The sequence below is a fragment of the Mustela erminea genome, chromosome 16 (genome assembly GCF_009829155.1).
Source record: "Mustela erminea isolate mMusErm1 chromosome 16, mMusErm1.Pri, whole genome shotgun sequence".
Classification (NCBI taxonomy): domain Eukaryota; kingdom Metazoa; phylum Chordata; class Mammalia; order Carnivora; family Mustelidae; genus Mustela; species Mustela erminea.
Window position 1 is genome coordinate 47,711,344 of NC_045629.1, and position 26,654 is coordinate 47,737,997.

Sequence of the window (26,654 nt, forward strand, 5' to 3'; positions counted from 1 at the left end):
GGCAAGTATTTGGAAAATTCTTATTGGTGGTGACTAATATTTTATTATTCAAATTCATAAGTATAGCCTGCTGAACTTAAACCGTGTACTAAATTTCTGTGCAAGTGGATATTTACAGCTCCTGTGTAAAATTCAGGATATGAGGTAAGCCATTCAGTTTCATTCCCTGCCACCAATTTCTGGATATATTTTCAGGGTGTTCTTTTTTACCAACTTCTTGCACAGTTAACCCTCTTGCCTTACATGGATAACTTCCAAGGGGATCAATGTAATGTGTATGTTTGAAATGATAGCCAAATCAAGCATAAGTACATTGTGCTTGAATATGCTGGTAAATATGAATAAAATCTTGTTCATAATATTTTAAGACTTGGTAAGCAAATTATCCTTTTTAAAAAATTTAAATTCAATTAATTAACATATAGTGTATTATTAGTTTCAGAAGTAGAGTTCAGTGATTCATCAGTCTTATATTACACCCAGTGCTCATTATATCACATGCCCTCCTTGATGTCCATCACCCAGTTACCCATCTTCCCACTCCCACAAATTATCTGTTTTGTGTGAAAAACATTAGTCTTACACCTTGACTGGTTAAGTTTACTACTAAAAATAAAAAATCTCCTTTGATGCCACCATAGGAGATGTTATCTTTATCTTACACTTACTTTGCAGGTAAACAAAAAAATTTACAGAAGTTTATCTTCTTTTAGTTGACTCAGTTTAAAATAATCATCTTTGTTTTGTTAGTAACACAAAAGTAGCTTTTAAAGAAGAATATATTTTTTTTAAATGTAATCATCCTTTCAAATAATAACCTGTGAATTTCCTACTTCTCTTGCCTATGAAAGTAAGACATTGGCTTTTTGTTTTTATATGATGCTTTTGAAGGTTTTAATTTCAGACCATACTGTGGGGGACTATATTATAAATTCTAAAAAACATAAAATAAAAAGGCATTATAATTAGAGCCTTTTTTTGACAAGTCTAATGACTAATATAAAATTTTATATAGTTTTGTGTTGTCAGGTTTTTAGGATTCTATAAAGAATGACAAAGCAAATGTTTCATTAGCCTAGAAGCTGTTAAACTTGGGGCTTATGAAAGGCCTTTAAATTCTTTGAATCTTCTGAAGTAGTACCCAAATTTTAGTATGTATGAACACTTAACTCTCCTACCACACATACATACATATTTATAATCTCTTTTTAAGTCGATTCTTTTATTAAATGTAGTGAATAAGTAATTCAGACAGTTTTGACTTTAATCAATTTTTTCTTATGTTATCATAGTTAACAGTTAACTTTCTTTTCTTTGGCATTGCCCATACTTCTTGCATTCTTTTACTTAAAAACTTTTAATGATTTAGGTGTATGTCTTGGAAAGAACGTATAGCTAGATTTTTTTTTTTAAAGATTTTATTTATTTATTTGACAGAGATCACAAGTAGGTAGAGAGGCAGGGAGAGAGAAAGAGAGAGAGATGGAAGCAGGCCCCCCGCTGAGTAGAGAGTCCGATGCATGGCTTGTTCCCAGGACCCTGGCCAACATGACCTGAGCCAAAGGCAGAGGCTTTAACCCACTGAGCCATCCAGGTGCCCCATAGCTAGATTTTTTAAGTGAAGTTTTATAGTCTGTCTTTTAGCTAATAACTTTAATCCATTTAGGTTGGTGTGATTGTTTTGTGACTTTGTTTCTATCTTACTGTTTGTCTCTTTTTGTACTTTTTAAACTATATTTTGTAAAAAATAGCTATTCCTTTTTTCTTTTTTTTTTTTTTTCCATTTCTGCTTTTTGGAATTGTATGTTGATATTGAATTAATCGCTTAAAAGATAGCTGCTGCTTAGGGAGAAAAAACTTGTGGTCATTATCTTTAAGAAGTTAAATGTTGAGGGGCGCCTGAATGACTCGGTTAAGCATCTGACTCTTGATTTTGGCTCAGATCATGATCTTGAGGCTGTGAGATTGAGCCCCACATCTGGTTCTGTACTCAGCACAGAGTCTGCTTGAGATTCTCTCTCTCCCTCCCTTTCCTCTCCCCACTTGGGGGCATGTTGTCTCTCTCTAAAATAAATAAGTAAGTAAATAAATAAAATCTTAAAAAAAAAGTTTTTGTAGAGTTACTGTATGACCCAGCAATTTTACTTTCACATATACACACAAAATGGACTACATACTATGTCCACCAAAATCTTGTACATGAATGTTCATAGCATTATTTTTTTGCATGTAATTATTTTTTTTAAATTTTGTATATTTAAGGATAGCATTCATAATGTTTTGATATATGTGGTGAAATGATCACTTACAATCAAGATAATTAACCTATATATTTCCTCACAATTACTATTTTTTAAAATGTCATGTGAGTATAAAAAATCTATCTTAGCACATTTCCAGTGTACAGTATACAGTATTAACTGTAATCATCATGTGAGGCTGTACATCGTATTTATAGGACTTACTCATTCTATATAACTGCAACTTTGTACCCTTTGACCAACATCTCATTTTGCCCATCTTCCTGCCCCAGTAACCATTATTATTTCTCCTCTGTGCTTACATGAATTAAACATTTTTAGATCCCACATAGAAAGGAGATCACAAAGCACTATTCTTAATAGCAAAGGTGGAAACAAAACAAAGGTCTATTAGCTGATGAATGGATAAACAAAAATCTTCTGTATCTGTACGGTGGAATATTTTTCAAATGTAAAAAGGTATGAAGTACTGATACCTGCCAGAATACGGATGAACCTTGAAACACCTTCCTAAGTGTAAGAAGCCAGATGCCAAAAGGTCACAAATTATGATTCCATTCTTATGAAATGCTTATAATATGCAAATCCATAGAGACCAAAAGTACATTAATGGTTGCCAGAGTCTGGGGAAAAGGAGTAATGGAGTGACTATTAGAGAGGTAAGGTTTTATATTTTTTTTGGGTGGTAAAAATGTTCTGGAATTAGAAGTGTTGAACTTTTTACACTTGTGAATATGCTAAATTGCACATAATTGTACACATTAAAAAGGTGATATTTGTTACATTGATTTATCTCATTGAAAAAAACTTTCTTTAAGTTGTTGAATATTTAGGTAGACTGCATTATTATATCCTGTGATCTGAGTGTCTTTATGCCCCCAAAGTTCATATGTTGAAATTGTAGTGCCGAATGTGATGGTATTAGGTAATTGGGGGCCTTTGGAAGGTTATTAGATCGTGAGGATGGAGTGCTTAGGAAATTAAGAAGAGGCTTGCGAGTGTTCCCTTGCCCTATCCACTATGTGAGGACAGACCAAGAAGTTGCCAATCTGCAACCTAGAAGAGGTTTTTGTCAGAATCTGACCATGCTGGCACCTTGATCTTGGTCTTCAAACTTCAGGAATGAGAAATAAACTTCTATTGCTTATAGGTTGCCCAGTCTGCTGTATTTTGTTAGAGCAGCCTGAATGGACTAAGATGTTACATTACTGCCATTCATATGAACATAATCTTATGTGGAATTACTGTACAAAATCTGTTCTTTTAGGTCCTTACCCATAAGGCCTACAGTCAGGCCTTCATTGGCCATAGCATTTATCACATTCTGAAATTATCTTTTTTTTTTTTTTTTTTGGCAAATTTCTGTTTCTGAAGTGATGTTCTATCCAGAGCTTTTTTGGTTTACTGTCTTACAATATTAACCTACCTTTACTTAAATTTTTTGTTTTTGTCAACTGGCTTAGATCACCTTAAAATTCATATTAATAGGTATATGATGGTGTTATTTATGGCTATAATTTCCCTTTTTTTTTTAAATAGTTTTTTTTTTTTTAAGATTTTTATTTATTTATTGGACAGAGAGGTCTCAAGTAGGCAGAGAGGCAGGCATAGAGAGAGGAGGAAGCAGGCTCCCCGCTGAGCAGTGAGCCCAATGCAGGGCTCGATCCCAGCACCCTGGGATCATGACCTGAGCTTAAGGCAGAGGCTTAACCCAGCCACCCAGGCGCCCCTAATGTCCCTTTTTTCTAACCCAACTAATTTTATATTTCTTTTTCTGAATTTATCAAATGAATTGTGCTATCATAAAACATCTTATTTAAAATTTCTTTCTCTGAAAATATTCTGTCCTAACAGAATACTGGCACAGATATTACGAAATGGATCAGACAAGTGACTACAGGTTAACTGATTCATAATCTGATGTTTTGTTATTGAGAAACCTAAAATTAGTGGAAGTAATTTTTGCAGATTAGAGGAAGTGAGGAAAATGGAATATAGGAAGTTTTCCCTCTTTGCCAAGGAATTTTTTTTTACCAAAGTAAGCAGCTATAAAATTGATAATAAATGAATTAAAAGGATTACCTAAACCATTTTTAAAGGGCCAGATTTCCAAGTGTCAAGTTTTCTTATATCTTTTTGCACACCTCAAATCTAATTCTGTTTATTATATTCTTAGTGGAGTGCTTATAGTATTGTGTTTTCAAATTTTCTATATTAAGATCCAAGAGGTACATATTTAAGGTGTAAAGTTTTAGCATTTTATTATCTTGCATCTGTGAGGTGTCAATAGGCAGTATTCAGCACTATTAAATTTTATTTAATATGCTTGTTTTAAGCATGTGATCTTTTGCTTTACATCACAACTAATTCTCATTTACTACATTAGTGAAGTTATTTATGCAATGTATGTCCTTGGGCCTCTCAGACTTAATATTCTCATAACGTGTGAAGTTCCATTCTACAGTTGATTATAAGCCATGCACTTCTCAACATTTCTGCCTCACCTTCCATCATAATCTTGTGCTTCTAGCTTACCTACCTACTAGGCTATCTGCTGTCTCGTTATTGATAGTTAATAATCCACAGCATCCAATTTCTCTCATCCTTCACCCTCGTGGCTTTTCCCTCTTTTTATATTGAACGTAATCATGGTTTGATATCATTCTCCTACATTATCCTTTTTTCTTAGATGGATAGTTGTTTAACACGATACAAGTCAACACAACTCTTTTACTTTGGGTTTACCATTATACTAATTATATCCTACTTGTTCTTCTAAAAAATGACATTCTTTTCCATATTCATGCCTTTGCCCATGTTTACTTTCCTTCCCCTATGCTGGAAACATTGTACCTTGGTTTCTTTCGTTTTTTCTTTTAAAAATTAATTTATTTTTATTTCACTGGTCCACTTTTGTTTCTATTTTTTTAAATTTTATTGTAATTCCAATGTTAACACGCAGTGTTATATTAGTTTCAGGTGTACAATGTGGTGATTCAACAATTACATGCATTACTCTGTGCTCATCATAAATGCACTTCTTAATCCTCATCACCTATTTCACATCACCTATTTCACCCATTCCCCCATCCATCTCCCCTTTGATAACTATCAGTTTGTTCTCTGTAGTTAAAAGTCTGTTTCTTGGTTTGTCTCTCTCTCTTTTTTTCTTTACTTACATGTTTTGTTTTTTAAACTACACATGAGTGAAATCATTTGGTATTTGTCTTTCTCTGTCTGACTTATTTCACTTAGTATTATACAATCTCCATCCATGTTGTTGCAGATGGCAAGATTTCATTCCTTTTTATGGCTGAGCAGTATTCCTATTTCTCCCTCTCTCTTTCTCTGTCCGTCCATCCATCCATCTATCCACACACACCACATCTTCTTTCTCCATTCATCTATGATGGACATTTGGGCTGCTTCCATAGTTCCATAGTAAATAACGCTGCAGTAAACATAGGGATGCATGTATCCCTTCAAATTAGTGTTTTTGTATTCTTTGGGTAAATACCCAGTAGTGTGATTGCTGCGTTATAGGGTAGTTCTAATTTTAACTTTTTTTAAAAAAAGATTTTATTTATTTATTTGAGATAGAGTGAGAGAGAGCATGAGAGGGGAGAAGGTCGGGGAGAAGCAGACTCCCCATGGAACTGGGACCCCAATGCAGGACTCGATCCCAGGACTCTGGAATCATGACCTGAGCTGAAGGCAGTAGCTTAACCAACAGAGCCACCCAGGTTCCCAGTTCTAATTTTAACCTTCTGAGAATCCTCTATCCTGTTTTCCACCATAGCTGCACCAGTTTGTATTCCCACCAACAGTGCAAGAGGGTTTCCCTTTCCCTACATTCTTACCAACATCTGTTGTTTCTTGTGTTGTTGATTTTAGCCATTCTGACAGGTGTGAAGTGGTCTCTTATTGTAGTTTTAATTTGCCTTTCCCTGATGATGAGTGATGTTGAGCATCTTTTCATGTGGCTATTGGCCATCTGTATGTCATCTTTGGAAAAACGTCTATTCATGTTTTCTCTTCATTTTTCAAAGTTATTTATTTTCAGGGATATTTGTTTTTTGGGTTTTGAGTTTATGACTTATTTATATATTTTGAATACTAACCCCCCATCAGAAATGTCATTTGCAAATATCATCTCCCATTTTGTAGGTTGCCTTTTAGTTTTGTTAATTGTTTCCTTTGCTGTGTAGAAGCTTTTTATTTTGACAGAATCCCCAAAATTTATTTTTGCTTTTGTTTTCCTTGCCTCAGGAGACATATCTAGAAAGATGTCAGAAAAATTACTGCTTGTTCTCTCGGATTTTTATGGCCAATGTCAGAGAAATTACTGCCTGTGTTCTCTCAGATTTTTATGGTTTTCCTATCTCACATTTTGGCCTTTGATCCATTATGAGTTTATTTTTTTGTGTGGTGTAAGAAAGTGGTCCAGTTTCATTCTTTTTGCATGTTGCTGTCCAGTTTTCCCAGCACCATTTGTTGAAGAGACCATCTTTTTTCCATTGGATATTCTTTTCTGCTTTGTTGAAGATTAGTTCGGCATAGGATTGTGGCTTCATTTCTGGGTTCTCTATTCTGTTCATTGATGTATGTGTCTGTTTTTATGCTAGTACCTTTCTGTTTTGATTACTACAGCTTTGTAATATAACTTGATATCTGGAATTGTGATGCATCCGGTTTTGTTTTTCCTTTTCAAGATTGCTTTGGCTATTCAGGGTCTTTTGTGGTTCCATACAAATTTTAGGATTGTTAGTTCTAGTTCTGTGAGAAAGGCTGTTGGTATTTTCATAGGGATTACATTAAATGTGTAGATTGCTTTGGGTAGTATAGACATGTTAACAATATTTGTTCTTCCAACCCATGACTATTGAATGTTTATCCATTTCTTTGTGTTGTCTTCAATTTCTTTCACCAGTGTTTTATAGATTTCAGAGTCAGATCTTTCACCTCTTTATTATTAGGTATTTTATTGTTTTTGGTGCAATTATAAATGGGATTTTTTCCCTTAACTTCACTTTCTGTTGCTTCATTATTAGTGTATGGGAACACAACAGATATCCTTACCATCATTTTGTATCCTGTGACTTTACTGAATTCATTTACAAATTATAGTCACTTTTTGGTGGAATATTTAGGGCTTTCTATATATAGTATTATGTCATATGCAAATAGTTTTACTTCATCCTTACTGATTTGGAGGCCTTTTACTTCTTTATGTGTGTAATTGCTTTGGCTAGGACTTCAGTGGTATGTTGAACAAAAGTGGTGAGAATGAACATCCTTGTCTTGTTCCTGACGTTAGGGAAAAAGCTCTCAGTTTTTCCCCATTGAGTATGGTATTGATTGTGGGTTTTCATATGAGATCTTTATTATGGTGAGGTATGTTCCTTCTAGACTTACTTTGTTGAGGGTTTTTATTGTGAATGGATGTTGCAGTTTGTAAAATGCTTTTCTGCATCTATTGAAATGATCATTTTTTTAAAAAAAAAGATTTAATTTATTTATTTGGGAGAAGGGGAGAGGGTACATATAAGCTGAGGGGTGGGGACAAAGGGAGAGGGAGAAACAGACTCCCTGCTGAGCAGGGAGCCTGATGATGGGCTAGATCCCAGGATCCTGAGACCATGACCCGAGCCAAAGGCAGATTCTTAACCAACTGAGCCACCCAGTTGCTCTAAATCTTTTTTTATTTTTTTATTTAATTAAAGAGCGCAAATCTTTTTTTTAAAATAATTTTTAAAATAATTAAAGAGCTCAAATCTTCTTTTTAAAAATAATTTACATACTATACAGTCAATTCACCCTTTTCAAGTATATAGTATTTACCTTATAGTATATTCAGAGTTCTGTTTCCATTACCAATACTAATTTTAGAACATTTTCATTAACTCCAAAAGAAGTTCCATTTTCCTTAGCCAATATTCCCCAAGCCTCCAGTCTAGCCAGCTCTAAGCAATCACTAGTCTGCTATTGGTCGCTATAGATGTGCCAGTTCTGGACATTTCATATAAGTTGGCCGGATGGAATATAGCACTTTGTGACTGAATTCTTTCACTTAGCATGTTGTTTTTGAAGTTTGCCTATATTGTAGTAGGTATTGGGGCATAATATTCCTTTGTATCTATATACCACATTTTGTTTATCCATTCATCAGTTGATTGACATTTGGGTTGCTTCTATTTTTGACAATTCTGAATAATGCCATAAGCATTTGTGTTTGAGTTTTTGTGTAGACATATGCTTTCATTTCTCTTGGTTGTATATCTAGAAGTAAAATTGTTGCATCATATAGTAAGTCTGTAGGTAACCTTTTGAGGAATTGCTACACTGCTTTTCCGAAGCAGCTACACCATTGTATATTTCCACCTGTAGTATGTAAATGTTCCAGATTTTTCCACATCATCACTATACTGTAATTACTTGTCATTCTGGTTCTAGCTATCCTAGAACATATGAAGTAGGCTGCCTCATTGTAGTTTTTATTTGCATCTTTATTATGGCTAATGATGATGAGCAACTTTTCATGTACTTATTGGCTATTTATGTATCTTCTGTAGAGATGTGTCTGTTCAAGTTCTTTGTTCATTTTTTAATTGGGCTTTTAATCTTTTTGTTTTAAGCTGTAAGAATATTCAAGATACGAGTCCCTTATCAGTATGGTTTAGAAATATTTTCTGCAGGTGTGTTGGTTTCTTTTTACTTTTCTGATGTTGACTTGTCTATTTTTTTCTTAATTTGTAGCTTTAGGTATATCTTTACATTGAATCTTATTATCATTTAGGGTGCCTTGTTTCTTCTTTGTTATTAGTCCATTTTCTTTTACTTTTTGCTCTTTTAATTATTTCAGACTTTGTTACATCACAGAGTCCTTCTTGCTCTTATTACTCAGCTTGATTGCAAGACCAACAATTTCTGTGATGCTGACCTTCTAGATTAAAATTTTCCCTTCTCGTTTTCTCTTCTCCCTCTCTCTCCAACATATTCTGCTTGCAAGTAAGGCGTTTCTGTGTGTTATCTCTACCATCATCAAAACAAAATTGTCATATCTGAACTGAACTGTTACTGATTTTAGTCATTTTTAGAAAAGTTTATAATTGAGTTTCTCTTTTTTACCACTTCATTTAAATCCAGGTTGTGACTTACTATCTGGGTTTGAAATAACTTTGTTGGTTACTACTAAGAGTTGAATAGTATCAAATATAATCAAATAGAATGCATATAATATAGTAAAAGTATTATGGTTATTATATTTACAAACATGAAAGATGTACATTGTTAGTAAATACAGTTATTGCTCTCCTTTTTCCTTGGTGAGAATAGGAATTAAATGTCTGTGTAATTCCCCCTTGAAATTTTGAGTTTGGGAAATTCAGGATGGGAGAAATGCCTTATATAACAAAAAGAAAATATAGTATTCTTCCGAAGAGAGAGAGTTCAAATTACTTGATAATAGATAATTAGTGACATGTTTCAAATTCTAAAATTCCTTACCTAGAAGATACAATATGGATATTTATGTCTTTTTAGAAAATGTGCTGGGGTATGGCACCATGTCACTGGTGAAATATATGTATGTAATCAAGTGTAGGACATTTCTGGAAAATTTTAAAAATGAAAAATGTTTATTCTGAAATCTTGATAGCTAAGAAAATATGGTTATTGGTTCCCTGATTGTAATACGTAAGACTCTTAGTGAAGAGTGGTCAGTGATAAGTAGTAAAATAATTTATCCCTCAAAGGAAATAATTCGGTAGTCAAATTTTATACATGTCTTATTTATGCTGCATTTTTGCATAGGAAAACTAAGGACAGAAACATAATGTTATTCTTGTTTTACAAGTATAGAATTATTTTACAGTTTAATCATCTTGATTGATTTTATAAAAATGCCTATTTTATGCTGTATTTTTCCTTTTAATAACTGAAGCTGTTAAATAAGTATGTATAAAATAAAATAATGTGTTGAATTGCATTGGCTCTTAAAACAATATACAACAACTTTGTGCCTCAGTCTTCTCATTCTAAATCTTGGATTAGTAATGGTGCTTCTGAAATGAAATATCAGATTTAATTTCAAGCATCACATCTACAAAATGCCTTTAGGTAGAAAAGATGTTTTCTTTAACAAACTATATTACAGTCATAATATGTCACAATAAAAAGAGATGATTTTGGTTTGTTGAATCAGTTATTTCTATTTTCTGATTGGTTAATCTAAGAGTCTAAGAGAAAATGGGAATATTGAGCAATAATACATGTTCTAAAAGCTACAAAGACTTTTTTCTCAGGTCTTCTAAAAATTAGAATAAAATGAGAAGATACTAAGATAACTAATACAAAACTCTATGCTTATGCTTCCTAGAGACTTAATTTTATGCATTGAAAATTAATAATCTGTGTATTCTATAGATATTAGTGTAGTTTAAGTCCTGCTGTCTATGTCCGGTGATAAGAATATTATCCTTGTTTAATAATTGAAATTTAGGAGAGAGCACTGAAATGTAGTATGGAAATCCTACATAATTAGACATAATTATATGTCTAAAGGAATGTCATTTTTTTCATTGAGTTTCATTTAACTTTCTCATCTGTACAATGGTGATAATATCTTATTACCTACTCATAAAGTTCTTGTGAGTACAAAATATTGTTTGTGGAATTGATTTTTCTTTTCCTGGATATTGAATCCTGCTGTACTCACACATATGGGGATACTACCTGTGGAGGTTGTTCTAGGATATGAGGTTCTTGGAGATTGCGGTAGCCATTGTCAGAATTGGGGTCTTGGTGATCTGTTGCTTGAGCTGGGAAGAGATAGGGCAAAGGTAAATTCAAAGAGTAAGGCAAAAGAGTAAATAGGTTAATGAACAATAAACATGATGACTGAAGAATAAAATTCAAGATGTTTATTAGGTGTACTTCTTTGGACTTACTAAGAAACTGTGCATTGTCTCCCTTTAAATAGCTGTTTATGAAGCCACACCTAGTTCACAGAAGCCTATGATGAACAATGTATTCTCTCTTCTGCTGGAAACTCCAAAGAGGAGTGGAGAAGCAAATCTATAAATGGATGTTGCAATATGGTGGGATAATAGAAATTTGAAACCTTATCCTTTTATCTATTTTATGCATTTTTCCTCTAGTGAGCTGCATGCTGTAGTGACTGGATACCGTAAAACTTGCTTGAATCATCTGAATTGGCTTACCTTTTTTACGTTGTTGTTTCTCATGCATTAATTTCATTGTCTTCTTACCAGTAACATTGATGTTGGCAGGTTATATATCCTATGTTACACATGTGAAAATTTATGCTCAGAACAAGTTAGTGTTTTTCTTAAAGATTATCCCATAGATATTCACTGATTAATTTGGTTACGTTTAAAGCCCTTTGGACCTTTCTGTTACTATAATTTCTATTACATCAAACTCTCTCTCTGGTAAATGAGACCAGAAATACAGTCAGATAATTAGTTTGCTACTCTATTAGCAATTATGTAACAAAAAACTAGCAAGTATTAGGAGTCTAATTAAGATAACAAATCATAAAGGGGCACCTGGGTGGCTCAGTGGGTTAAAGCCTCTGCCTTCGGCTCAGGTAATGATCCCAGGGTCCTGGGATCGAGCCCCATATCGGGCTCTCTGCTCAGTGGGGAGCCTGCTTCCTCCTCTCTCTCTGCCTGCCTCTCTGCCTACTTGTGATCTCTGTCTGTCAAATAATAAAATTTTAAAAATCTTAGAAAAAAAGGGAAAAGATAATAAATCATAAAGAATAAAGCAGAGCTGTTAGAATTTGAACTAAATATATATTAATTGGCATTTTTGAATTACATATTTTTGTTCATGTTTCTGATAGTACTCAAATTATTGAAATTCTAACCTTTGTCCTTCTCCAGAAGCCATTCTCCATGGCTATTTTTTGTTCAGGAAAACAAGAACTTGCTATCACTTTTCCCTTATTCAGGTAGTTCATTGTTTTGTTCACAGTGTAGTTCCATTAATAGGAAAATTGGTTTCAGACTTTAAAATCTGTGCTGAAGGTGATCAAATGGACATTTGAATCCCTCATTTAAGTGATGTCTTAATGTTAAAATAAAAATCTACTTTCCAGAATGTAACTGTAAAAGTATTTTATGCAAGATTTCATGTGGGATACCTTAATGGTTGAATAATAAATTTTACCTCATAAAAATGAAATTCAATAATACAGTAGCTTTCTCAGCTCAGTAGCATCTGGTCTATTCTCATGAGAGCCAATATTTTCCAACTCATTAGGATCATGTCGTTCCGTATGTCGTCAACATTGACTTAGCCAAGCTACCTTTACTTACATAACCGCCAAACTATTAAATAGGTCTCTTGTGGAGTGAAGTCAAATATTCCTCTTACTTTACTTCTGCCTTAGAAGAGGGGAAGAAAGTGTACATACTGTAACATTTAAACATCTGGCCTGAAACCACATCAGTGTAACTCTGAGCAAAGTTACGGATACGGTATTCTTCCCAGGTGTGCATATAAAAAGAGTTTTGGAGTTGTTGAATAGTTCTTTAACTATTTAGGAAAAAGATGTGGTATAGTGATATGCTTTTTTCTGTTCCTCTGTTTGCAAACTGCTTATTTTCCCTCATCTACAAAACATGTCCAGTATGTTCTGAAATACATATTTGAGCTGTTATAAAATTTTCTTTCCAGTAAGGCATCAACAGTAAATTTATCCATGTCTTAAAAATAAAAATGTGTTGAATTAGATTTGCATTAAGAGATACCAGTAAGATTTCTTGATACTTAAATTGGGGTAAAAGGACTTTAGATTTATGAATTTTGTGAGTTTTAAAATGCCCCTGTATGAATTTTGCATTGATATGAATGTTGAATTTAAAGATTCCTTTTCACTTGAATTCATGTTCAGGTATTAAAGTTACAGTGTATGTATGTGATAATTTATTAAGAATTGATGAACCCCATAATTATTGTTTTTCTGTGAGTACAGTTTAAAGAATTAAGAATTTACTAATTGTTTTCTGCATATGAGCACAATCCTGAGTAATGAATCAGATTGGGCTGGTTTTGTGTTTAAGTGAATAAAAAGGAGGGCAGATGAATGCTCTGCCGGAATCCTGTTTATTTAGCCTCACTTATACGTTTATATTCTGGGAATCAGTATTCCCTATCTTTTGAGTAAGTTTCTAGAACAGAGTAGTTCATTTTACACTAGAGTTCTCTGTACCTCTGTCTTAGAAATCTTTTATTGACCCTAGTATTCTGAGACTCCCCTTCCATTGAGCTATGTTCTCTCAGAGTATACTTCTGTAGCACTCTACATTATCTTAGTATTGGCCACCACTGATTTCACTGGATCAGATCTCAAGTTGTTTTTCCAGTGTTTGTGTGTATACACATTATATATGTACATTCAGTGACCTTAAGTTACAGTATTCCTGAAAATGTGTTAGAAAGTTGAATGCCTGGGAGTTGAACATTAAACTTATATGTAATAAGGCCTTAAAAAAATGTTTGCTTGTCTTTCTTACTGCTGTGATATTCTTTGGTCTACAAAATTAAGGGTTTATGTGAGAACAGTGACTATGGGATAAGAGATGGTACTTGGTTGTAGGAGGCTACCAGCCAGGCATCTTTATTTTCCCTAAGCCCATTGATTATTTTTTTTCACTCTCATCCTTGTTGTTTTGGTAGTAAGGTAGGGCTGCCACTGCTACAGAGGGAGTTAGATGATCATCTTTAGTTAACAGTTGCAAAAACTTTGCCAGTGGAGTTAATTTTAGAGATATCCTTATATAATGGGCAGGGGTTCACTACTAGATATTTATCCAAAGGATACAAAAAATAGTGATTTGAAGGGGCACATGCACCCCACTGTTTATAGCAGCACTGCCCACAATAACCAAAATATGGAAAGAGCCCAAATGTCCATCAACTGATGAGTAGATAAAGAAGATGTGGTATATATACTCAATGGAATATTACTCAGCCATCAAAAAGAATGAAATCTTTTCCATTTGCAATGACATGGATGGGACTAGAGAATATTATGGTAAGGGAAATAAGTCAGAGAAAGACAAATACCATATGATTTCACAGATATGTTCAATTTAAGAAATAAAACAGATGGACATGTTGAAAGGGAAGGAAAAATTAAGACAGGGAGGCAGGCTGTAAGAGACTCTTACCTATAGGGAACAAACTGAGGGGTGTGGTGGGGAGACGGGTAGGGAGATGGTATAATTGTGTGATGAGCATTAAGGAGGGCACTTGATGTAATGAACACTGGGTGTTATATGCAACTGATGAATCACTAAATTTTATCCCTGAAACTAATATTATACTATATGTGAACTAACTTGAATTTCAGTAAAATCTTGGGGGAAAAAAAAAAAAGAGTTCAGATTATATGAAACTATGGTACTTTTCTGTTACTAAACTTGTATGGTGATTTTCCCCCTTATTTATTTTGTTTCAGTTTTATTAAAATATAGTGGATATACAACACTACATAAGTCTATTGTGTACAGCATAATGACTTAACCTGTGTTGTGAAATAATTACCTCATTAACTTTAGTTAGCATCTATCACCTCAGGTAGACATACACACACATGCACATATGTTCGCACACGCACGCGTGCACACACAAACTTTTTCTTTGCGATGAGTGCTTTTAGGAACTATTCTCAGCAACTTTCAAATGTACCACGCAGCATTAACCATAGTCCTCATGTTACACATTACAGCTGGAAGTTTGTACCTTTTGACTACCATCATCTCGTTAACCTGCACCCCATCCTTCACCTCTGATAACCATAAATCTGTTTTCTTTTTCTATAAAATTTTCAGGTATCATATATAAGTGATATGAAACAATACTTGTCTTTCTCTGACTTCTTTCACAGGATAATATTCTCAATGTTCATCCATGTTGTAAATGGCAGGATTTCCCTTTTTTAATGGCTCATTAGTATTGCATTGTACACACACACACACCATTTTCTTTATCTTTTTGATTTGTTGTTGAGTACCACTTATGTTGTTCCATGTCTTGGCTATTGTAAATAATGCTGAGTGAACATGGGAGTGTAGATCTCTCTTTAATATGGCGATTTCTTTTCCTTTGGATGTATACTCAGAATCTCTAGATCATAAGATTGTTCTATTTTTAGTTTTTTAGAGGAATTTCCGTACTGCTTTCCATAGTGGCTGCACCAATTTATAATCCCAATGACAGTGCACAAAGGTTCTCTTTTCTCCACACCCTTGCCAACATTTACCACTTCTTTTTGATGAAAGTCATTCTAACAGGTATGAGGCGATACCTTTGCTGTTTTGATTTGCATTTCCCTAAAGATTAGTGATGTTCAGCACCTTTACAATGTACTTGTTGGCCATTTGAATGTCTTCTTTGAAAAAATGTCTATTCAGGTCTTTTGCCCATTTTTTTTTTAAGATTTTATTTATTTATTTGACAGACAGAGATCACAAGTAGGCAGAGAGGCAGGCAGAGAGAGAGGAGGAAGCAGGCTCCCCACTGAGCAGAGAGCCCGATGCGGGGCTTGATCCCAGGACCCCAGGATCATGATCCGAGCTGAAGGCAGAGGCTTTAACCCACTGAGCCACCCAGGTGCCCCTTTTGCCCATTTTTAAATTGGGTTATTTTTTTCTCTTCTATTAAGTTGTAAGAGAACTTGATATATTTTGGATATTAAACCCTGATAATGAGATAAATCAGACAAATTATTTGCAGTGTTTTCTCCCATTCTATAGATTGCCTTTCATTTTGTTCATCATTTCCTTTGCTGGGCAGAAGCTTTTTAGTTTGGCATAGTTCTACTCATTTATTTTTTTAATTTTGTTGCTTGTATTTTAAGTGTCATATCCAAAAATTTCTTGCCAAGACCCATATCAAGAGCTTTTTATCTTGTACATTTTCTTCTAGGAGTTTTATGATTTCACGTCTTAAATTTAAGTTTTTAATCTATTTTGAATTAATTTTTTTAAGTGATATAAGATAGGGGTCATGTTTCATTCTTTTACCTGTGAATATCCAATTTTCCTAACATCATTTATTGAAGAGACTATCTTATGAGTATTTATGGTTGTTTTTTTTTTTGTTTGTTTGTTTTTTTTTTTTTGGTCAAATGCTTTGTCAAATGCTAGTTGGCTGTATATGCATCGGTTTATTTCTGGGTTCAAGTCTGTTTCATTGGTCTATGTATACATTTCTATGGCAATACCATACTGTTTTAATTACTGTAGCTTTATAATAGAGCTTGAAGTCAGGAAGTGTGGTACTTCTGTCTATTCTTCTTTCTTAAATTGTTTTGGCTATTCACAGTCTTTTGTGGTTCCATTTCTGTTAAGAAAAAGTCACTAGAATTTTCACAGGGATTACATTGAATCTATAGATGGCTTCAGATAGTATGGACATTTTAACAATATTATTAATTTTTCTCCTTCTGTTTCTTTTGTCATTGTCTTACAGTTTTCATTGTACAGATCCTTTTCTTCCTTGGTAAAATTTATTTCTATTTTATTGTTTTTGGTGCTATTATAAACAGGATTTTTTATTTTTTAGGTAATTTATCATTAGTGTATAGACATGCTATTTATTTTTGTATGTTAATTTCCTTCAACTTTACTAAGTTCATTAATTAAATCTAATAGTCTTTTTGGTGGAGTCTTTAGGATTTTCTGTATATGTCAGTGAGCAAAGTGTTGTGTCTCTGCTTTTGGCACTGCAAAGAGAATTACAGATTGGTGCCCAAAGTAAATAAAGCAGCTTTATTAGAGCAATGGTATACTCTTAAGGTGGGAGAACCAGTGGAACAAGAGGTGGCAACTGCCCTGAGGCTACAGGGATTCTTTTTTTATGTGAGCAGGGTTCTTGTGTCATGGGCAAGGTGGTCTATGATGGAGGCGGCTTCCAGTCATTTTGGGGGACTCCTCCTACAGGTTTGCAGGGGGAGTTTTTGACCCTACAAGATTTGTATCAGATCCACTATGGCAGCGTTTCTTTCGCCATTGGTTGGGGCTATAACTGCAGTGTACGTGCATTACAATGAGTCTAGGTATTACCCTCCGGCACAGGTGGAAGAGGAGAGGGATGCTCTGCACCTGTGGCTCTTGGTCTCTTAGCCCTAGGTTCTTTTAAGCCACAAGGTCAGGATGTTGTGCCCTTGGGCTTCTAATGTATAAGCTATTTGTCACCATCCTTGCCTCCAGCCCATGTCTAATTAACTGCCTACTTTGTCTTTCTCTCTTCAAGGACTTAGGACTTCCACTGTTCATGTCTTGGTTCTACCTAACCTGTATAACATCATGTCATCTGCAAATAGACCATTCTACTTATTCCTGTTCAGTTCTGATGCCTTGGTTTCTATCCTTCTTTTGTCTAAGTGCTCAGGCTGAGCCTTCCAGGACTATTTTGAATGGAAGTGATGAGAGTGGGCACCTTTGTCTTAATCTTTGATGAAAAGCTGAATCTTAGAGGAAAAGCTTTCAGCTTTTCATCATTGTATATGATGTTAGCTGTGGGCTTGTCATTTAAGGCGTTTATTATGTTGAGGTACATTTCTTCTATACTATACCTAATTTGTTGAGAGTTTTTCATGAACAGATGTTGAATTTTGTCAAATGCTTTTTCTGTGTCAATTGAGATTATTACATTTTTTTCTTTCATTGCATTAATATGATATGTCACATCTATTGAATTGCATATTTTGAATCATCCCTACATTTCAGGGATAAAACTCACTTCATCATTGTGAATGATCCTTTTAGTGTGCTATTGAATTTGATTTGCTGCTACATAATTGAGAATATTTGCATCTATTTTCATTTGGGATATTGACTCTTAGTTTTCTTGTGGTGTCCCTATCTGGCTTTATTTGTATCAGGTTGTAATGCTTGCTTTGTAAATGAGTTTGGTAGTATTCCCTCCTCTTCAGTTTTTTGATGAGTTTGAGAATCTTGCTGTGAACCCTGGGGCCTGACTGGTCTTTTAAGGATGGATGAATGGATAGATGATGGATGGGTGGAGTAGCTGTGGATCCCCAAAGCCTTAAACACACACATGGACACAGATTGCTAAGGGGAAGCATTTCAGTTAGCATGACAGCCTGAGACTGAAGTGTATGTGTGTCTATCTGTGTAAGAAAAAATACTTAAATTTTAATATTTGGCATATTCAAGAAGGAATGGCTTGGAAGCAGTGAAATCAGACACATGCACCTCTGGATTCTGAATCTCAGGATTTGGGAATGACGGTGCTTGAAGGCTGTGGTGAGTCATGTGTTAGAGCATTTGTTCAATAAGACACTGAGCAGATTGAGTAACTGGCATTTTGTCCTGTGGACCTTCTTGACAAGACCATGACAATTCCTGATGTGGGATTGGGGCTGGGTAAGTTCATTGGTTTCTGGTTGGAAGACTCTGAGGAGGTGGCTTCATGATCTCTTCCCTGCCTTCCTATGAAGCCCTTCATCTTTTGGTTGCTGTTCCTGCTAAGACTGAATTTAGCTACCTTTTCCTTCTTGTGTCTGCTTAAGCACCTGTGGGGTCACCCTTTGTAAATGCTGCACCCAGAAGGCAAGAGTGACTCCATCACTTTTCTATTCAAGAATTGCCTTGGGTGCTTGGGTGGCTCAGTGGGTTAAAGCCTCTGCCGTTGGCTCAGGTCATGATCCCAGGGTCCTGGGATTGAGCCCCGCATTGGGCTCTCTGCTTAGTGGGAAGCCTGTTTCCTCCTCTCTCTCTGTTTTTGCCTGCCTCTCTGCCTGCTTGTGATCTTCAAAAAAAAAAAGAAGAAGAAGAAGAATTGTCAGTGGCTTCTCTTTGCCCTCGGGATAAACTTAAACACTCCTGGCATGGCCCTTTAGGACATGGGCCCTCTCAGCCTCATTCCTCACCTCTGACTGGGTCAGATCTCACATACCTTGCTTTTCACATTTTCTTCTGTGTTTGCTAAACAAAACAGAAATGCTGATTACTTCTTTTCTATTTGAAATGTAATGTTAGTATTAGTATTTAGTATTAGCATTAGTATTTCCCCTGCAAATACTATTTTTCATTCACCCAAGAAGAGTTATTGTCTCCTTTGTAGTATCATTGTGATTGATACATCACCTTAATTCAACAGAGCCAGTAAGTGCTAGTTTTGGACCCTGTTTTCAGAAGTTAAATTAAATATAGTATTTAATTTTGGATTACATACATTTTATACTGTAGTAACTTTTATACTTAAGTATTATGACAAAATCTAGTGTGTTGTAATAGATTATATTTAGACGCATTAAGTGTCTTTCAGTTCTTACCACTTAGTCATAATAATTGGATGAAAAATTTATTGCAGCTATCCAATTAAAATAAATGTAATAAGTCGCTGGTCTTAATTATCAAATATAATAACATTTACTCCAGATTTCAATAGCAAAAGTAAATAACAATCCTCTGACAAAAAACTTTTATAATTAGAAACAGCTTTTTTTTTTTTTTTAAGATTTTATTTATTTGAGAGAGCATGCTCAATCAAGAGCAGGTGGAGGGGCAAAGACAGAGGGAGAGAGAGAAGCAGACTACCTGCTGAACAGGGAGCCCAGTGTAGGGCTCTAGTCCAGGACTCCGAGTTTGTGACCTGAGCTGAAGGCAGATGCTTAATCGACTGAGCCATCCAGGTGCCCAGCTTCATTCTGTTTTATTAAAGTTTAATTGACTATGAGAGATAGCATTTGAAAATTTCATTTGATATTAGGTTAATATTAATTGTAAATTGGGAAGTGGAACTCATCATTTCTTTCCTATCTGATTGATCTGCTTTTGTGGATCTTTTTCCCATAAGAAGCAGTCACTTTTTGTTGTTGTTTTTTTTTTTTTTTTAATTATTTCTTTTCAGAGTAACAGTATTCATTGTTTTTGCACCACACCCAGTGCTCCATGCAATCTGTGCCCTCCCTAATACCCACCATCTGGTTCCCCCAACCTCCCACCCCCCACCCCTTCAAAACCCTCAGGTTGTTTTTCAGAGTCCATAGTCTCTCATGGTTCACCTCCCCTTCCAATTTCCCTCAACTCCCTTCTCCTCTCCATCTCCCCTTGTCCTCCATGTTATTTGTTATGCTCCACAAATAAGTGAAACCATATGATAATTGACTCTCCCTGCTTGACTTATTTCACTCAGCATAATCTCCTCCAGTCTCGTCCATGTTGCTACAAAAGTTGGGTATTCATCCTTTCTGATGGAGGCATGATACTCCATAGTGTATATGGACCACATCTTCCTTATCCATTTGTCCATTGAAGGGCATCTTGGTTCTTTCCACGGTTTGGCGACCATGGCCATTGCAAGAAGCAGTCACTTTTTAGTAATTCTTCACTTGAGGAGCCTGTTTGATATTCCATACCCACCTTACTCTTCACTACAGCTAGAACTACTTGATCTCTCCATTTTTTTTTCAGCCTTGAGTTTGATACTATTATTAATCTGAAGGTGATTTAAGGAATACACAGTCAGGTGTGTATCTGCTCACCTTTGCAGCTAATTTGTTTTGACTATGTGCTTTAACTCTTACTGATTGAACTTATACTTGAGTTGGGAAAGTGTCATACTTACTTGCCGTTTGAGTTACTAGATGTCTGTTTGTTCTACGGAGCTATATTCCCTGTCTCATCAAAGACTAAGGTCATGGAAGCCTGGGATCAGTCAGTCAGTTGAGTTTCCAACTCTTCATTCAGCTCAGGCCGTGATCTCAGGGTTGTGAGATCAAGCCCCTTGTCAGGCTCTGTGCTCCCTCTCCCTCTTCTCTATCTCCCACTCATGTATGCTCTTTCTCTCTCTCTCTCTCTCTCTCTCTCAGAATCTTAAAACAAAAACAAAAACAAAAACAGATACTAAAGTTATAAATTTACCTCTCCAGACTTCCATAGATTCTGGACGCTTTTCCTTACTTTTAATCTTCTGGATGTGCTACTGCCCTCTGTTACCAGACCTGTTTGAAGGCATCTATGCCCCCCTCCTTTTATTAAGGTAATTATTGATTACATCACATTTGCTTGTTGGGGTACTTACTTCATTGTTTCTTATTGGACAGGCGTCTGCTCTGATCACTCGTCTCAACTTGGGCATTTTTCTCTTTTGTCTGTATCAGGACTTAGCAAATATGGCTCACTACTTGTGTATAATCATTTACCCACAGTATATCAGTCATCAAGTATTGTCAGATTTATTTTCTAAGTACTATTTTTTTTTTTTAAAGATCTTATTTATTTGACAGAAAGAGAGAGCATGCTGACCAGGGAGCCTGATGGGGGACTCAATCCCAGGACCCCGAGATCATGACCTGAGCCAAAGCCAGTCACTTAACCAACTGAGCCACCCAGGCACCCCTCTAAGTACTTTTATAATACATCCATTTCTCTCTGTCTTTATCTCTGACACTTAAGGTCGACTTCATCATTTCTTTTTTTCCCCTTCTGGTCCATTGTCTAACATGTACTGGAGTGAGCTTTGAAAAATTCAGATGTGATCCTAGTACTCTTTTATTGCCTTTCTGTTAATTGTAGGGTAAAGATTCAAATCTGGCCCTGTACTCCATTAACCTTTCAGCTTCTCAGAAGAGCTGTGCTTCTCTCAAGATATCCCAACTTGCTGAAATGCTCCTCTCCCTCTGTTTCATTACTTAATATATTTTAACTTACCTCCCTGCTCAAATGTCAGTTCCTCAGAGGATTTTTCTTTCAGTAGAAAATAGGTTCCATCAGGGCAGGTACCACATCTCATTTACTCTCCTGTTACATGTTCAGCAACTAGTATTTACTTTGGAGAATATCTACAGATAAGTGTTTGTATATCTGCCTTTTTTTTTTTTTTTTGGATGAGTATTCAGAATAGAAATGGTTCACAAATTCCACCAGGTCCTAAGATTACTCCCTCTCTTCCCCCACACTTCTGATACCATCTGTAGTATAGTGGATGGGAGCTAGGAGGTCTGTCCTTTTTAGTGAGTAAAGTCAACAAAATAAAGGATATAATTAAATTATGGGAGATAATTGTAAGAAAAGAGTAAATTTAAGTTACCTGTGAAAAATTATTAAAATAGAATTGCTGTGTGAATTTTCGTGTCTGGCGTTTCCAAGACCCCTACATTTGGAGGTTCTCCAGAAGAATTCAGAGGATTCAGCATGTAGTTATACTCATGGTTAAAATTTATTATAGCAAAGTAATAAGAGTACATGTCAGATCACAAGGGAAAAAGACAGGAGAAATCCATATATGTGCTACTTCCTGTGAGGGGTATATGAGCATGCTCCAAAAGCAGGTGTTCAGTATAAGCCAACTTTTTATACAAAAGACTAAGCACAGTAAACCATTCTTACCCATTAGAGAATGGAGGCAAGGCAAGTTCCTATGTGCTCCCAGTGAAGGGAAAGTGGACCCTTCTAGGGATTGCGGTCTTAGGCTTGCTATTGTTCAGTCTTTTCTACATTGTTCTTACAACAATATTTCACCTTATAATATCTATGATGTGGACCAAAAGAAGGTGAGGGAGGTAGAGTCAGAAATCTTCTTCAATTGATTTATCAGGAGGCCATACTAGTGCTTGACAGTACTGGATTCTTGTGGATTAGGTAGGGAGCACAGAGTGTCCATTAGATATTCTAACTTTTGACCTGTTTTGTGACCTTTAGAAGAGAAGGCATACCCCTGTTAGCTGGTAAATAGCCCTAAAAGCCAAAAAATATGTAACAGCTTAATTTTGAATGCTAAATTGGTGTGGTCAGAGAGCTGATCAGACTGAATGGGAGTTAGGGGTTAAAGGTCTGAAGTAGTGAGTTTGGGAGAATTACAATGCACGCGGATGGGGTGGCAGTGCTTAGTGCAATGTGCCCTTTGCCACCACATTATAAATTGTTGACTTTGGGTGGTCATGAGTTGACCATACTGTGGTAACCTCTGCATTGGAAACAGAGTCCTTTACTTTCTGTGCATGCTATGGTGATGAAAGTTTTGGCATATCTGATGTGGTGATGGGTCTGGGCAGCAGTGGTGGGCAGTCTGGGTGATACTGGTTGAATCAAGTTGATCTCAGGGTAAGGGCTCCTACTGTGGGCATCAAAAGATTCACAGATGATTTGATCAGCTATGATTTTTTTTTCCCCCTGTAGTTTTTTTCCCCCTTCCTATTGTTTCTTTTTCTATACTATCTTCTTATTTTTTTTTTTTAAAGATTTTATTTATTTATTTGAGAGAGAGAACGAGTGAACAAGCATGAGTCAGGAGGGAGCTACAGAGGGAGAAGCAAATTCCTTGCTGAGCAAGGAGCTGGATGAGGGGCTTGGTCTCAGGACCCTGAGATCATGACCTGAGCTGAAGGCAGGCACATAACCGACTGAGCCACCCAGGCACCCCTATACTATCTTTCTTCTGTACCTTGCAACACCAAATTTTTAGCTTTTACTCTGCCAGTTTGTAGTTTTCCAGTGGCAGACCAAACAGCTAGGCCAAATACAACAGTATTTTAAGTAAATTAAATTAAAACAGTAAATTTAATTTACTGTAAATTAAATTAAAACAGGATTTTAATCAGTAAATTAAAATAGTAAATTAAAACAGGATTTATCAAGGTACCATTAGGCAGAATTGTGTGAATGGCTTTGAATTCTGCTCACTGAGCTGGTTCACACATTGAGGGAGCCAAGGTTAAATAGCTGTAGTAGCACAGTGGACACCATTATGTTTCAGTTCAGATGAATCCTTACTAAATCTGGCATTTTGGGGAACCTCTATGTATCAAATGCCCCATTAAGCCTATGGCTTTGCTTCAAGAGGTGGAGTGGAGGTTAAGGTTCCCCTTGGGGATAGCTGTTCCTTTTTCACATAAATCCAAAATGTGGCCAAGCCTTGTATGGTCTTTTAGTTTGCTAATTCTGTTTGATTAGGGTAGGTACCTTACCCATACTGAGTCAGTAATGGTGCCTGCCTATAAGTTAAAAGTCCTAAAAGTCCACAAGTCCCACATTGGGCCAGTCAGAATCCTTGTCTGGGATTTTTGAACATGGAATCAGATAAAATGAGGTAAGTTGTTTTCTGTTGGCAGAAGACATGGAATGTAGGGATTAAGAATTATCATTGTGTCTTGGTATGGTGAGAAATCAGGTCTTCAGAGAAAGCGATCTAAAGTGATAAGGAAAAAGAGTTCTGGAGTCCTTTGAGACTCTAATTACCAGTGGTTTTGAGGTCTGGTCTTTTCTTTATTATCACTGGGTTTTCGATCCTTCTTTGTATTCTATAAACCAGTTAATCCCGGTGTTTTGTTTAAGCTGGTTGGATTTCTGTTTCTGTCCAATATGAGTCCTAGGAAATATATATCATTGTATTACACAAAGTATAGTAACTGATGGTTTGGAATCTTCACTAGATATCTATTAATTGGTATTTTACCCAGACTCATTTTTATTTATTTATATTGATGTCATGATGGAAGGAATGAAAAATATATGCATGTTAATCTAGGTGTTATTTCTAAATTGATTGAAGTTATTCGTATGATTTGAATTTCTAAGGCCAAAAAGAAGTATAAAGATTAAAATGTGCTTTGGATTAAAGTAATAAAATTAAGATTTGATTGAAACAAAAAAGAAAAGTTGCAGGTTATATTGGGCACCTAGGGAATATGAATCTGTAGCTTGAACATGAGTCTGTACATTGCTGAAAGAGCTACCATGAGTTTGGATTGATTCCAAATCCAAAGATACACCAGAAGAACTGAGAAACTCTTCCTAATTTCACTCTTTACTAGTCAGAATTTTGAGCAGTATTGCTGATCACACATCAGAAAATTTTTGAAATATAATGAGCAGTTTTCATATAAGCTATTTGAAGATAAAAATGAAGAAAATTCTAAAATGAGAAAAATATTAGCTCTTAAAACCAGAGCGACTCTTTAATGGCTATTCTCCAGAGAATATGTCTTTGAAGCTTATCCTTTTATACTGCAACCAAAACTTACATATCTAAGTGACTCTTGCTTTTCTAAGTAATTCTTTTGGCCCGTACTTTCCAATCTGTAGACATTGCTATGTTAACAGATTTTAAAAATGTCTTTTAAAAGTTTTTGTAGGCAATTTAGCAGGTATGTGAGAAATTAGTACCTTGGTTTTAAATACACAGTTCTTTTAAAGATTAAGTGTCATGGAGAGAAACAAAATGTAATTTCATACAAATGTCTAAAGTCAAGGCTGTAATGTTAGAATATAAAGATCTGTTGAGATCCGCTGTTATTTACTTTACTATTCTAAATGGTATTTCTTTCAGATATTCAGTTTTATCCCTAAAATGATCAAGATTTGTCATCATTGGGACAAGTTAGAAGAATGACTTGTAGACCATTAATGTAGTCGTGAGGAGTACCAAAAACGTTTAGATCAATGATACAGTGTTGCAGTTAACTTATGCCCACTTTGAATGACAATTCTTGTCTGTCTGGTATAGTCCAGACTTTATGGTTTAAATTTTTCTCCCAGGTTACTCCCTCCTCCTGGTTGCCATTTACTAATTGTGGGATCCTTAAGCGTGTTGCTTAGATTCTTTCAGCTTCTTCATTGTGAAATATGGATAATAATATATTTTTTATGGCTTGTAGTGATAAATTGCAGTACATGTGTTTTGACATTGTCCAAGGTCTTAGCCACAGTGCAGTCCTGCTGCATCTTTACTTTATTAAATCATAGCACAAATGATTCATGGACAGGGTGGCAATAATGTTGGTTACACAACTATATGAAATCTGTGATAACTGCTCTAGTTAATTGAATACTTCTAATTTGTAATGAAATATTTCCACATACATATATATGGGATTAAATACTTATGGATTCAAACTGTGTCACAATCTTTCTAAGTATTACATGAAGCATTATTATTTTATCATGTCTTTAATATAATGAAATGTGTTTTATTTAAAAAATCAGTAGGGTGAGATATAGTTAATGTTTTCATTTCACCACATTGGCACCCATTTTTGTAAAAAAAGGAAATATTCATAATTTATACCTAGAGAATGTTGGCTTTTTACGTCATTCACAACTGTACTCCAAACTGTTTGATATTTTAGTTTTAGGATTTAATTTCTAACAAAAGTCATGTGACATTAGCAGTGAGGTGCAGTGAAAGCTCTCTTAGGAATACTCTTAATAGAAAGGAAGATTTTGGGTCTGTGAGGTTGTGTGGGCTTGAATGTGATTTTTATTTGATATATGAGCTGTGACATTACTATTGCATGACTGAGATGTACTTGTAAGTGCCGTACTATGCAGATGGGTTTTTTTTTTTTTTTTCTGAAACAAAGCCAGAAACAAAATCTTGAATGTGTTCATT

The 26,654-nt window shown here is 35.3% G+C and overlaps 1 protein-coding gene and 1 long non-coding RNA gene across 12 annotated transcripts in view; both read left to right on the forward strand.

Moving 5' to 3' along the window:
• VPS13B (vacuolar protein sorting 13 homolog B) overlaps positions 1-26,654 on the forward strand; it is a 769,746-nt gene that overhangs the window by 155,303 nt on the left and 587,789 nt on the right. The gene's annotated exons all lie outside the window — the stretch shown is intronic.
• LOC116575026 lies at positions 1,536-25,976 on the forward strand. Its single transcript, XR_004279571.1, has 3 exons — positions 1,536-1,623; positions 9,359-9,362; positions 25,966-25,976. It is a non-coding gene; the product is annotated as an uncharacterized LOC116575026 (long non-coding RNA).